The sequence below is a fragment of the Rhagoletis zephyria genome, unplaced genomic scaffold, assembly GCF_001687245.7.
Source record: "Rhagoletis zephyria isolate East Lansing unplaced genomic scaffold, Rhagoletis_zephyria_1.1 Rzeph_scaffold_02228, whole genome shotgun sequence".
NCBI classification, from domain to species: domain Eukaryota; kingdom Metazoa; phylum Arthropoda; class Insecta; order Diptera; family Tephritidae; genus Rhagoletis; species Rhagoletis zephyria.
Window position 1 is genome coordinate 70,164 of NW_016159312.1, and position 11,760 is coordinate 81,923.

Genomic DNA, 11,760 nt, shown 5'->3' on the forward strand with positions numbered 1-11,760 from the left:
TTACTCTCTAGAAAATAATTTATGCTCACATACACGGTTTTGCATTTTACTGATACGCGGTTTTATACTTTAAACGACGATATGAATGTACAAAGTTGACCCACCTTGAAGTTCACCAACCGCTTTATAAATGTTTAATATTTTAGTTCTCCTTTCCGCAAAATCGACTTGTAATAAATTTTTCAAACAATTAGATATACGCGAACGAACGATGGTACTAAACTAGATACATATATGTATATGCATGTACATACATATGTATGTAAATATGCGACAAAACCAAATTCAAATGTCATGCAACAACAAAAATATTGCACGCCCTTGGAACTTATGCTTTTCCAGCCATTTTTATTTCCAATCGCTTAGCAACAATTCTTTATTTGCACTTCACTTTTAAGGCACATTTCTGCATTTTTACACTTTCACTTTTATTACACCAAACTATTGGCGAAACATTACTAATTTGCAAAAACTAATTAAATCAAAAACAATTTACAATTTACCATAAACTTGACCGAACGCGTACCGATGCCCTCAACAGTAATTTGACACGACAGCAACCGATTTACAACTGAGCTGGCGATGATCGACNACTGGAGTAATTTAGACTCAACTGTAAAATTTTTGGGCCGAAGTTTATCAATTTCGAAATGCCCTAGGAGAAAACCCTTTTGCTGACCTTTGCAACCTAGTTTTTAGTTTTCTTGTTTTGCGTATAAGTAATGCAGAAGTAGAGCGAATATTTAGTTCAATGAATATAATAAAAACTAAGCAAAGAAATCCAATGTGCGTTAAAACGTTAAACGCTATTTTATATATAAGATACGGTTTAAAACGNAGCTGTAGGAGTGTGAATGGTAAAATTTATTCATTTTACATATTTAGAGAAAAATTATGGACTCTGATGCATTTGCAATTATAACAGCAGATTAAGAGCGCTCTATGGCAATGGATTCACAAAGGTATGCGGAGCNGTGAATTTTCACTAAAACATTTTAGCCGCTTTTTTTTTGCCAATCTAGCCGTTCGGCCCAAAAAGTTCTGGCAACACTGATAGTCAGTATTAAATCGGAAGTGGTTGTATATGTTTTAAAATTATTGGTGGGTCGCGGTCGACTGCTAAATCTATTTGTGCGCTATAAGCGATGATTTGTGGTAAATTAATTCATGCAAAATATTTGCAAAGTGTTGTGTNGATTCCATTTTTTTATGTTGCCGGAGAAGAGGGCGGAAGCATACAACATTTATTGTGCATATATATAACTCCGGCTACGTCATCCACTGTATCTTTGCGCAGAACCCACATCGAANGGTTGAGTTGTGATGAAGTAAAATGTGTGGTTTAGCAAAAATTAAGGGAAAATGTACATAAAAAAAGCTTATAAAAAGGTGTGTGTTCAAGGCTACGGAAGTTGATTTTAAATCAGTGAAAGAGAGTCCCTTCTTCGTGCTCCGTTTATCTGCACAACGACGAATTCCAAAAAAAATGTGTGCAGTAAAAAGGTGAGTACATATTTTGTTTTTACTTTTTGTATAGTTTAGTAATCCATTGCATTACTATTGCAATCAGAGACCTAGGGGGATATAAAAATACAGTGCTATCTGGGTCGAGTNCAAAGCAGTGGATTAAAATATATGTATATGCGAAAACAAAATTTATCTGTTAAAAAGAACACCACTAATATTTACTGCAAGCACGTCGATTTACATCGTTTTGCTTAATTTTTATCTCGCTTCCGACAAAGAATTTTTTTCGTTCAAAATTACGCAAAAAAACTGTTAATTTCTTACTCNCCACATCTAATGCCAACACATGTCTCCTGTTGTTGTTGTATAGTTGTCGTCAAGCTCTATAGCGGTAGACCCAGGAAGCGTGAAGTCTCGATGGGGTCCGTCCATAAGGCCAGAGACCTTAGCAGGTTGGAGTTCAGTGGGCATGCGAAGAGATGCTGCGAGTCATGGAGCGTCTCTCCGAATGCCGGGAATTCATTTGGCACATCTGCATTTATTTTGTTCAGGTATGAGTTCAACCTGCTGCAGTGGCCCGATCAAAGTTGGGGTATGTGGTCCGAGTCTCCCGAGGCAGACAAAGCTCTGTCTCGTCCACGTTAGGTGGTTGCGTGCCCAGAACGGCATTCACAGGTCGAGAGTCTATATAACTCAGGACTGGCTCTCTTTGAATTTCGTTCAAGGCCTGTGGGTAAGTTGTTGGGTTCAGAGGTAGTTTTATGAGCCCCGTACTTAGTCCGTCAGTTTATATAGATGCCTTCTGACGTGCCGTGGCGAGGGTTCTTCCGCAAGCAGATGTCTCTTTGGGTGCTAACATGATGAAACCCTACTAGGAATCGCTTGCAGAGCATTGTGTTATGCTCCTTAATCGTGAGCATATGTCCCTCGTCGCGCAGGTGATGTTGCGGCAACATCAGAAGGAATCCTGTCGCTGTCTGAGTGCCGTGTTTTGGCAGGCGCTGCATAGTTCAGAACCTGCCGGCCAATTGCCTTGTACGTTGCCACAACGTTTCCTTCTCTTTGCCCCAGGTGCTGCCGGCTAGCGACTTGAGGACTTTGTTGGGGCTTTGTACTTTATTGACAATTGCAGTTGTATGCGCCGAGAAGGAGAGCAGACCTTCGAAGGTTACTCTGAAGATCTTCGGGTTATTTTGGTTCGTCATCGACGAGAATACCCAGTTGCGTCTGACCTCCTTCGTCCAAGTGGTGAAAAGCGTTGCTGAGGATTTTGTAGGGGAGAGGGTTAGGCTCCGTGCAGTGATGAAGCGAGAAAGGTCGGCGAGATAACCATTATCGAGCAATCGTCAGCATAAGAGACAATCGAGACTACCTCTGGTGGTTGAGGGGGCTTAGAAATGTAAAAGTTGAACAGTAGTGGGGAAAAGACACCACTCTGTTGAACTCCCTGTTTTATTTTCCTAGGTTTGGTCTAAAGATCATTGGCGAGTTTCGACCACTCAGGTAATTCGCCGCCCACCGTTTGTCTTCTAGTAGCGTTACTTGAATAGTTCTCTCAACGGGGGGGTTTTCGGTTAAGGCCACGAGCTATCTCGGTGTTTATGGCATCAAGTTCTGTTGTTGTGCTGTGCAGTTTACGGAACCCATGTTGATGCTTCGCTGGGGTTCAGTAATTTGTGTAGTGCGGGAGTAGAAGGGTCTCTAGTGTCTTCGCAATCGGGGAAAGGAGAGCTATCGGGCGAGAAGACTCTCCTTTGTTTGACGGTTTCCCTGGTTTAAGCAGTGGAACCGCTCTCCCCGTTTTCCAGATGTCTGGTACGATGAGAGTGACCATAGACAGGTTGTGGACCTTGGTTAGATAGTCCACTCCCGCAGGACCCAAGTTTATCAGCATCAGCATGCAAATTCCGTCGGGTTCAATGGCTTTGGAGACTTTCGCGTTCCTGATGACTATCCTTTCTCCGTCGCTGCTGGAAAAAAGAGGCGCACTTGGTGTTTGCAGTTGTGCACTATGAACTGTCGGCTAAAATAGCTCGCGCATCGCTCCGGGTTGGACGAAGCGTGGTCGTCAAAAGATATTTCAACTCTGTCATCAGGCTTCGTCAGATTGGACAATGACCTCACGGTTGACCAAAGCTTGCCCACACCAGAGGCGAAGTTACAGGTCTTCAGATGGTCTTCCCACTTTACTAGTTGCCGAATCTCCGAGTTGAGAACCCCTTATACGGGGATTTACGGGATCGGCCTGGCGAAGGGATTATCCTTTTTGTTATTAAATTTTTCGTTACAGTTTTGAATTTGGAAGGAATTGGGTTTAAATTTTGTTCACTCTATAAAGACTCAAAATTGTTCACTCTATAGAGCACTCAACGGAAAAATTTTCATGTTCACTCATTCGAGGTGTTCGTAGCATCGGGTGTTCACTCCAGCCAGATACCACTGTACTTTAAATAATGTCTTCAGATTTTGAAACAAAAAGAGCATACATATATACACACACTTGTGGCCTTACCACGACTTTTTTTAGTTAGTAAGAATTTTTTAAAGTAATAAAAAAATTTAAGATATAGTTCTCACTGTAAAAAATTATATACATAAATAAAAATTTCAAAATTTGTACAAAATTATATAGTGAAAAAAATCTATAGTTTAACCAATTGCAGTCAAATAATGTGTATATATGTATACATACATACATATATCGAAGTCGAGAAAAGTGCAAGGAAAAATATGTATAGTTGTGCCATATAAGGTATTTAATGCATAGTTATAGGGATACAAATGAAGATCGTGCCCCTTAAGTCCACGTATGCACCAGAAAGCTGCTAAATATAAAATTAGAAGCCAGCTATGAGAAAAAATGCATGAAAAAGGAGTAAAAATTAACGTACCAGAAATGTGATTATTCATTGTGGTTACCAACCACCCAAAATTTAAAACAGCAACTAGCGAGTGAAGCGCTAATCCATATTCATTTGAACCTCACTTCGGGTGATGAATTTTTATGAGCGTCGCGCGTCAATATTCATGCCATGAGCGACATAGAATGACAAACTAGGGTATTAGACGAAAGTGTGTTGCTAAAGTGGAAACCGAAACACGTCGCTGCGTTGACAGCAACTCAGTTCGATGAAGCTACCCCACACTTGACTTGATAGAGACAGCAAATAAGCAGCCAACGCACAGTGGTTGCTGCCATTGGCCAAAATTAAAAAAAAGTATGTAAAAATTTTTGAACCAAAATAGGCTATGCAATCAGTTTTTTTCCAAACTTCATGTTGACATATATGTTTTGTTTTAATTATAACGGTTGTTTCTGAAAAAAGCAACAAAAGTGTTATCAATCGTTCATTTTATTTGTACAGCATCAGCAAGCTGAAAATTGAATTGGAATTAACGTAATTAAAATATTGTGAAAAGCCGAGTGAGTTAAAATTGTATGCAATAGATATTGTACATAAAGGTATTGACTTTATTTGTACAATTAAACTTTTAGATAACTCGTGTTGTGTTCTATGGAAATCGTTGTTTTAGAAAAGTGGGATTTTGTGTGTTTCTTGGTTCGTCTTTCAAGTATTTAGGTAATGTTTTAAGTGTGTTTCCCCTATCGGCCCTCAATATTTTTATTTACATATTGTTTGTTAATATTTTAAGATTATAAAAGTGTTCAGTGTAGATGCATTGACCTGCAGATGTTCGCGTAGTATTCCATAACCTAATCTTTATTTTCTACAGTTTTTTTTCATGTTTATTTCTTGATTTATGTATCTAATTTTCAAATTCAAAATGTTTCTAGGCACAAGTTAACACTGCGAATTTTGTCGATTGCATGTTTTTGAGATTTGGCGTGAAAATTTCGGTACGCATTCCCAATAAGTTCAACATTTCCTGGGTGTAATAGGGAAAGATATTATAATATGAGGGTTTTGAGCCAGATCGGTATGAGTTGCAAAAATGTATTAATTACGTTTGTAAAAAATTTGCATTGTTTTGGCAAAGACCCAAACGCCAAAAATCAGCACTGTTGAAAAGTCATTATAATTGGCTCGAAATGAAAGGAATCATTTCATTAAAATGTCAACCAACAGTTTCCACCAATTCAAATCGTGGCGCCCGAAAATAGATTTTGTTGAGTCTTCAAAAAGACTAAGCGTCGGCGAACATATCGGGATAAAATTTTTTACCCTAAGGTCTTTTAAACGCTAAAACTGTAATATGTAAAAGTGGGCGGGGTTGGACACGCCCACATACAGTCATGTGAAAAATAATAGGGACACGACATTGTGACCAGTTTCGGCTATTTTTTTCTTTGTTTACTGTTTATTTTTTGTTTATAAAAATACAACTCACTATCTAACAAAAAACAAATTTCAAACTTTGTAAAAAAAGTAGAAAAACTCAACAAAAGTTTAAAACAACACCAAAGTTTTTAAATAAGTACTTTAAGAAAAAAGTTATGTATGCAGTTTTATAGCCCACTGAATACTAGCTCAAGATAGTGCAAGTTTTAAGTGGCTAAGAAATCGCTTTGATTTTTGATAATTTTTTATCTGACGGTGTCACGCATTTTCTTCCATTCAAAGTATGTTTGACAATTTTTTTTTTTATGGAAGCAAATAGTAACACCATCCGCCAAACAAAAAATTATCAACAATCAACGCAAATTTTTAGCCACTTCAAGCTTCCAATTTCTTAAGCTAGAATTTAATGGGCTTTAAAACTGCACACCTGATTTTTTCTAAGAGTTCTTATTAAACAGGTTTGTGTTGCTTTAAAATTTTGTTGATTTTACATTTTTTTTATAAAGTTTGAAATTTGGACTTATGTGGTTTTTGTTAGATAGTGAGTTGTATTTTTATAAAACATTAAACATTAAACGAACAAAAAAAAAAAAAACAAAAATAGCCGAAACTGGTCACAATGTCGTGTCCCTATTATTTTTCACATAACTGTATGTGGGCGTGTCCAACATACAAGTATTTACTCTTAACAGACCTTAGGGTAAAATTTTTTTCCCGATATGTCCATTAAAAGTATTTTTGACCGCTCTCCCCATATAAATGCAACCACTGTGCAACGGTTTAACAGTGTGCACACTTTAAAGCGGCATAAAATATAATAAGCGCTGCTCTTAACAAACGCTAATCAGTTTATGGAGGCTGTTAAAAGGGTAGATAACACGCTGCTTGGCTGCCAGGTTTGCTGTGCTCAAAGGATACAAAGTTAAGTCTATGCGTGTACTACTGTTTTAAACTCACAGCAAATATTGTGACTGTCAGTGCTAATGTGGCTTGCATATGTAATGAGTTGGGTGATAAATGCTGAGAAATCGATGAACTTTAATTTTTAACCGACTTCCAGAAAAGGAGGAGGTTATCAGTTAGTCGGAATATTTTTTTTTTATTTATTTTTTATTTTTCTTATTTATGTATGTTACAGCATAACTTTGGACCACGTCAACCGATTTCGATAATTCTTTTTGCATCGGAAAGGTATTGTCTCAGAGGTGGTCCCAGTCAGTCAGTGGATCATGAGATATATATATATATTTTTTTATGAGAGTTGAAGTCGGTTTTTTTTATTGGCTAAAAATTACTTGTTTCTTCTTACTTTTTTTTATTTCTTCTATTTGCACTTCTTGCTTTTGCATACAGGGATCAAAGCTAGCTATGCAAATCATCTGCGAGCGTCGTCTACGCACTCTTCTACAAATTGGCAACACGTTTTAGTATTTAACGTGGTTGCGCTTCCCACGAATACGTTTTTTAACTACTTTTACTTTTTACTGCTTCAACTTTCATATTCCGATCTCGTCTCCCAGCTCACATATTTTGCATATCTTTGCTTTAAATTTTACTTTTACCTTGCTGTTGCTTGTTTCTTACCCACATGCATATATATACTACATACAAATGTACTTAGAAGTAAAATCTTTTCAAAAAGTTATTTAAAAATAGCACCTCCGAGCATAGGGGAGTAAAAATTCTACATTTGTCACTTAAATCTTTGAAATTTTTACAACTTTATATCTTTGATGTGTGCGTGTTTTTTTTTTCTTTTTAGCACAGCAAATATATATATATTATGGTTATAACCTGGATAGAGATATTTTTTTAATTAATATGTTAAATAAAAAATTACAACAATAAGAGTGTCAAACCAATAGGGTTATAAGGCATTGATTTTGAAAATAATTTTCAAGGCAAATGTCACCTATTCGAAAAGTTTTATTCACTGTAATTAACATGTTAAATCAAATATTTAAAAATGGAATCAAAGCGAGAGGGTTTGGCAGGTTTTATTTTTAAGAGGGTTACCATCTGTTTAGAATTTAAAAATCAATTCCACTCACAAGTTGCATGAAAAATTTGTATGCGGCTGCCATAGGAGAGAGTTTATATCGAAAATATTTTTGACGCAGGTTGCGACCTATAAAAAAACTTCAAATAAAGGCAAAAACCAAACAAGTTCAATTAGATTTTTTAATATACATTCCGAAAAAGAAAAGTTTAGGAGTGACCACCTTTTTTTGAAATTCAAAATCAACTTAAAATGAAATACTTCTATATCAACTTGAAGCTCAAGCTGATTCCAGCTAAGGACATTCCAAGGAGACCACGTGCTCGCATTTGGCTGCCTCCGATGGATGAACCAGGCGAAAAGTTGCTGCGGTGTCTTAAGCTACATAATAAAGACATACCGGCGATCGAGGAATGGGAGCTTATAAAGGTTGAAGAGCCAAGAAGGCCTACAAATAAGCCCATTCTGCTAGCTATTTGCGCAGAATCACTGGACGCCTTAGAGAAGGCTGACTATCGGCTCTGCTTCGGTATCCGTAAGGCTAGAGTGCGGGTATTCCTCGGATAGGTTAGCCCGATAGAAGAAGATCCCGGGGTTGATGGAGGTGGTGAGCTTCTCATGGGTGTGAAGTTGACAGATGACCCTGAACCGGAAACTTAAAGTAGTCCAAATAAATCTTCAGCGCTCCAAATGTGCTACAGATAATCTAGTTGTCCTTCTTAGTGAGGAGGATATAGACATTAGCCTAATTCAAGAGCCCTGGGTCAAGCACGATACAGTCGTGGGACTAAACATAAATAATTATAAACTCTACTATAAGAGCGAGGTGGGTAAACCGCGGGCGTGTATTCTTATCAAGAACGGTATAAATGCATTCCTTTGCTCTAATTTCAGCACATCAGATACAACAATGGTTAAGGTGGAGACCACCGGACAGCCAAGTATACTCCTGGTCTCATCATACATGGCCCACGATAGGGACAGTCCGCCAACCGAAATCCAGGAGATAATAGCCAAAAACCCCAGACAAATTATAGTCGTCGGCTGCGATGCGAATGCAAGGCATCCAGTTTGGGGTAGTTCTACGGAGAACGACCGAGGTGAGTCTTTACTACACTTCTTATTAAATACTAACTTAAGCATCTGCAATAGAGGTAATACACCCACATTCATATTCCCGAGTTCAAACCGGTTTCCTGGATGGGAGGAGGTGCTGGATCTAACCCTGTTGTCAGAGAACGACAGCGTGTCTGTAGAAGAGTGGAGAGTATCTGATAGGCCTTCAATGTCTGATCACCGTCTGATCCTCTTTAATCTGCACGGAATTTCCAGCACCCCCTCAAAATACAGAAACCCCCACAGGACTAATTGGGAAAGATATAGTAACACAATTAAGCATAAACTAAGTAAGCTCCCACTAAATACAACTGTCACTACAGTTGAGGACCTTGATAATAGAGTAAATAAACTAGAAGAGGTTATGAAGAAAGCCTTTGAAAGATCAACTCCAGTTAGTACAGCAAGAAAGAAATCCCCACCCTGGTGGAATGGGGATCTCAGAGCCCAAAGAGACAAAATAAGGAAAATCTACAATGATTGCTTTAGAACTAAAAACTGGGCGCCTTATAAAAGCGCCCTCAGATCTTATAAAAAGGAGTTGAGAAAATCTAAAACTAAATCCTGGCAATCTTACTGCTCTTCTATAGAGAACTCTAAAGACTCAGCCAGGCTCAGCAAAATCCTATCAAAAGAACACACAAATATCACACTCATTAAAGGAGAAAACGGGGTGTGGACGAACACAGCTAGTGATTCTCTAAACACGTTAGTCAAGTTCCATTTCCCGGGATGTATTCGACATCCACCCACATCAGGGTCAATTGAACCTGGTTCAACTAGCAGTATACTGTTGAACTCGATCGTGAGCAGGGAAAAGATTATTTACGCTATTAACAGCTTCTCTCCCTTCAAATCCCCTGGACCAGATGGCGTAATCCCAGCAATGCTCCAGAGGGTGAAGGAAGAGATAGCACCGTTACTTGAGACTATTTTTAAGGCTACCATTACCTTGTGCTACATTCCTAAAAGCTGGAGAAGGGTAAAAGTCGTGTTCATACCCAAGCCAGGAAGGAAAAACCACGAAACAGCAAAAGATTTTAGACCCCTAAGCCTTACCTCCTTTGTGCTTAAAACAATGGAAAGGCTTCTCGACATTTATATAAGATCGCTGTTAGGTGAAGCGACACTCTCAACAGCACAACATGCATACATCAAAGGCAGATCCACTGAATCTGCTTTACATGAAGTGGTGAGCTTAATAGAAAGATCGTTGCACTTTAAACAATATACTCTGGCGGCATTTCTTGACATCGAGGGCGCATTTAATAACATTGAGGTTGACACCATCATAGACTCTTTGATAGATATTGGTGTTGACGACAGTGTTTGTAGATGGATACGATCGATGCTAGTCAATAGAATCATTCAGGCAACAAATGGGGCTAACTCTATTACACATCATGTGAACAGGGGCACTCCACAGGGCGGAGTGCTCTCACCACTGCTATGGGTGATAGCCCTGAACGGTATATTGCTAGAACTCAATAGAGGGGGAGTCAAAGTTGTGGCGTATGCGGATGATGTTGTAATAGCAGCCACAGGTCCATTCCTCTCTACCGTTAGCGAAATCCTTGAAGGAACCCTGGGAAGGCTACACGCCTGGGCTACGAGAAGCGGCCTAAATGTGAACCCAGCCAAGACAGAACTTATCCTATTTACAAACAGACACAAACTACCACAATTCAAGCTACCATCGCTAGACGGCAAGGCGCTCTCATTGACCCCCAGCGCAAAGTATCTTGGAGTCGTGCTGGATAACAAACTTAACTGGAAAACCAATGTCGAATTCCGTAGACAGAAGGCCTACATAGCATACTACACTTGCAAGAGAATCTTCAGTAGAAACTGGGGACTAAATCCTAAACTTGTGATGTGGATGTATACCGCGATCATAAGACCAATTCTAACATACGGCGCCTTGGTTTGGTGGCCCGGCCTAAGCAGACAATATAATGTCAGCAAGCTAAGAAGCATACAAAGGGCAGCAAGCGCAGGAGTAACAGGCGCACTAAGATCCTGCCCGGCAGAAGCTTTAAACGCCATCCTCAATTTAATTCCTATTGATCTCCACCTGAAAGAAGTGGCTATGAAATCGGCGGTCAGACTCAGAGAGTCGGGCCTTTGGAGGACTAGACACTTCGGACATGGGTTGATCATAAATCAAATGCAATTAAATAGGACGACAGATTATATCGTAGGCAATTTGGACTTCAGCTGTAACGTGCAAGTGCTATTCCCATCCAGAAGGGACTGGAGAAGAGGCCGAGTGGCCGACCGAGAGAAGATCTCTCTATACACCGATGGATCCAAGATGGATTGCAGTGTGGGAGCAGGTGTCTACTCCAAGGAACTCGGCGTGGCTCTGTCTCTACGGTTGGGAAATAATACAAGCATCTTCCAAGCGGAAGTCCTAGGGATCCTAGAAGCCTGCAAAATCCTAGGCAATAGAGTTGGACACAGCGGTAAAGCAACAATATACTCTGACAGCCAGGCGGCGCTATTGGCAATAGCGTCAGCGGTTACCAAATCCAAGCTAGTTGGGGGATGGAAAGTAATATTGCGCTCAGTGTCTCAGTCAAATACCGTCTCTCTTGTCTGGGTTCCCGGACATAGGAACATAGAAGGCAATGAGAAGGCGGATGAGTTGGCGAAGGCAGGAGCCGGTTTGGATGAATCCCAGGCAGTGGCATTGGGTTGCCCTCTTGGAGTAGTCCAAAGAGAGATTACTACGCATTTCCTTGAACTGGCTAGACGCAGGTGGTCAGATATACAGACTTGCAAGATAGCGAGAAAACTGTGGCCTGACTATAACAGGGCGAAAACCTTGAACCTGCTAAGCAGATCAAGGCCAGAGGTATTTAGAATTTTAGCAAC

The 11,760-nt window shown here is 39.6% G+C and overlaps 1 long non-coding RNA gene across 1 annotated transcript; it reads left to right on the forward strand.

Annotated features, from left to right (window-relative positions):
- The first annotated feature begins 8,563 nt into the window (after nt 1-8,563).
- On the forward strand, nt 8,564-9,335 carry LOC108366327 (uncharacterized). Its single transcript, XR_001848070.1, has 2 exons — nt 8,564-8,593; nt 8,662-9,335. It is a non-coding gene; the product is annotated as an uncharacterized LOC108366327 (long non-coding RNA).
- Nucleotides 9,336-11,760: the final 2,425 nt, after the last annotated feature.